Raw genomic sequence first — 3,564 nt, forward strand, 5'->3', positions numbered from 1 at the left:
TTTTATGAGGTTAGATGGAAAAGGCCTCTAGGAAATACTAGCAAGTAAAATCCATCACCATAAAATAAGAATTAAAGATTATTGTCAAGTGGCATATATCCTAGGAATGCAACATTAATTTTCAGTTGTGAAATCAATGTAATATACCACATTAATGGAAGCGTGGAGAATATACAAACATCTCTAAAGATGTAGAAAAACCATTTGACAAAATACATTACACTTTATTTCTGACAATACTCAACAAGCTAGAAATAGGAGAAAATTTCTTCAACATGAAATAGTGCATCCATGAAAAAAAAAATCTATAGCATACTTCATAGTGAAAAAATAGAATCTTACCTCTTAAAATCAAGAATATGATAGGATGTCCACTCTTGTTCTATTTAGAATTGTACTGGAGGTTCTACAAAAAAAAAAAAATAGACAAAAAAAAAGAGATAAACATCATCCAGATTGATATTATCTTGTTTAAAGGAAATCCTCAGGAATGTACTAAAGATGCTACTAGAACTAATTAAAAGGTTAAGTAAGTAGTGACATATAATATCTGTATGCAATTATCAAATATTTTCTATGCACTTACAAGGGATGTTCTGGAAATATAATTAAGAGAATAATTCCATATACAATAGCATTAAACAAATAAAATAAGTATAAAATTGAACCAAAGAAATTTTATCCACCTCAACTCACTCCTGGCCACAATCACCACATAATTGTTCGTGTTCATGAGTTCTTTCTCTTATTTTTTTCATTTTGCTCAATCCCTCCACCCTCCACCACCCCCACCCCAAAATAAAGAAAAAAAATTCTTTATTGTTTTGAGAAAAATTAAATAAATGAAAAACTGTATTTATTGATTTTTTTAAAAGACATTCCAAACTCATGGATCAGATCGCTTTTAAACTTCCTAGTTACTATATCATTGGGTTGTGCATTTTTTATCCTTTCTGACTAAATTTAGTGACCAGGGAAATGACCACAAAATTGGGTTTGAAGACCTGTTAGGCCCACTGTAAAATAGATTTGACACAATATTATTCACCATCTTTCTCATAAAACCTCACTCCAATTGTGAGTTCATGAAGCCAATACAGGCTCCTAGTGCTAGCATCACCTCCACCCTCAATCCCAGAGTCCTGAACAGGTCTGAGTATTTCCTTTGTCCAATAAGCTGTACTTAGATCACACCTGGAGTTCATTCTGGAAAGGGTGGGGAGAATGTATATTTGTACTACCTGTGGGAGAATTGGAGGGGACTTCCTCAAAGAACTACTCTTCCTTTCAATCTATGTGCTCTCAGTTTGAGAACTTTTTCTGTTCTAGAAACTGAGTTTTAAAAAAAGGCACTTTTTTCTTTAGAATGCTAAAATCAGCCTTCTGCTCCTGAGTAGTTAACATTTTTTGGTTACACAAGTGAACCAATCTTTTGTCTATTTATCTCCTTCCTAATAATACCATCATATCAGCAGATCTCTCTGGATCAATGCACCCTACCCTGGTGGCCACGCTTGTCTTGCTGTATATTATTATCAATTATATGCACTGCACCTTGTTTTTGACTGTTACATGTGTCCATGTGGTTTCTATTGTTGTGGAAAGTTATCTGTTCTGGAAACTTATCTGTTCAATTGATACTAGGGATCCCAGTTTCTTGGCAGTAACACAACCTGATATGCACCCTACCCAACAGAGGATAGCCATCAATGAACTTAATGAAGAATATGAAGAATACAGTACATTTTTAGGGCCTGAACACAGGAGTCACCAAACTTTCTGTCAAAACCACACAGTAAAATTTTGGATTTTTAGGTCACCACATACAATAAAATATTTGCCTTTGCATTTTTACATCTGTTAAAAGTGAATAACATTTATTATATGCAACATATATAAACATCTATACAGAAACATACATATATTTATATATAAAATACTTATATATTAAACATCATTAACTCACAGACATACAAAAACAGGCCACCCTCCAGATTGGGCCCAAGGCCATAGTTCACTGACCTCTGCATTTATGAGATAAATGTGTCCTTAAGAGAATACATACATTGAGTGATGAATCTTGTGGTGTCACATAATACATCATTTCTAAAACCACCCTTAGCTTCCTGACTTCTTTTTCAAGACACTGTCAAGTAAGTTCTAGCATGCCCACTTCACTTACACAGGCTTTAGCAATTCCTAACTAAGTAGTCATTACAGCCATATATTAGGATAGAAAATAGATATAATTTAACAGGATATGAATCCTAAGTAACTGACAGCTGTGCCCTGCTAATAATCCATCCTTATATTATACACTATATCTCTGTACAGACTCTCAGCTGTGATTGCATGTCCTTGCTGGTATTACCCGGGTCCTTTTATCCTTTTATTTCACAAACTGTTCCCTTGGGTCATGGTCTATATTTACCTCTTTGAGCTAAGTCTACACTTTTATTGATGGCACAAAAGGAAGTTGACAGATTTTTGGGAGAGATGACAGTCAAGGGAGAACCAGACCGTTCAGTAAAGGGCCTAGTGGCCCAAAACGTTCAAGGGAATCTGAATGTTCAAGGTTATCAAACACATTCACCCAAATATTTCTATGCTGTCTCTCACTGAACCACTCTTCTCTTAAAGGCCTTGAGTTTAGCATAGGAGACTATACATTCAATTTCCTTCCTGGTCTAACCCCATTTACAATTAAATCCTGAGCTTGATTTTCTGAACAGCCTGACCTCCAGATACACATGATAATTATTTCTTTAAATATTTCCTTGGAGACTTGACTTTTACTTCAGGCTCTGATGTAAGAGTTGGATGCCTTACTTTAAGGCATTTAACAAAAGCCAGCTATCTTCATAATCTTTCCAATTTCAATTATAAAAATACTTCAATTTCTAGAACAAGTGAAAAGGCCAATGCTTTTATTTTAAACTGTATTTCATCTCCAACCGTTTCAGATGATTATTTTAGTAATGTGATCCTGCAGCATTGTGAGGTTATCAGCATGCCTGCAACTCACCCTGGTGTCTTTGTTACTTTGGGAAGGTTAGTGATCCATTACAATCAGACCATCTTGGTTTTCTGCCTTCTACAGTAACTCCAGTACCACATATTTTAAAATGCATTCTCCAAAAAGCAGAGCCAAAGACAAGAATTTGGATGCAGTTGAGTTTTCTATGAAGTGGAGGTGAGAGACTGGGGAAGGGATGAGATAGGGTAGCAGAACAAGACTCTCAGGGAGTACTTTGAGTTACTGCAATGGGCAACCAGGACTCAACTGCACCAAGACCTTTTAAGGAGCATGATAAATGTCACCAAAGTTTGTCCATCTGAGTTATGGAAGAATGAAGCACATATTCACCTGCTCTCATCTCCTCAGAGGGGCTAGTTTTCCTGAGTTGTCGATATCTCAGTTGTATTTGCCCAGAGTGGGCTCCAGGGGTTTAGAGAAGCCCCTAAACAGAAAGTGGAAATATGTGCCCGACAGGCTTGTGATGAGGTCCAGAAAGCAGGACCCGAAGCTAGCGAGTGCCCACTGCAATGCTGGCTAATTTAAGA

This window comes from Myotis davidii, unplaced genomic scaffold, assembly GCF_000327345.1.
Source record: "Myotis davidii unplaced genomic scaffold, ASM32734v1 scaffold404, whole genome shotgun sequence".
NCBI classification, from domain to species: Eukaryota; Metazoa; Chordata; class Mammalia; order Chiroptera; family Vespertilionidae; genus Myotis; species Myotis davidii.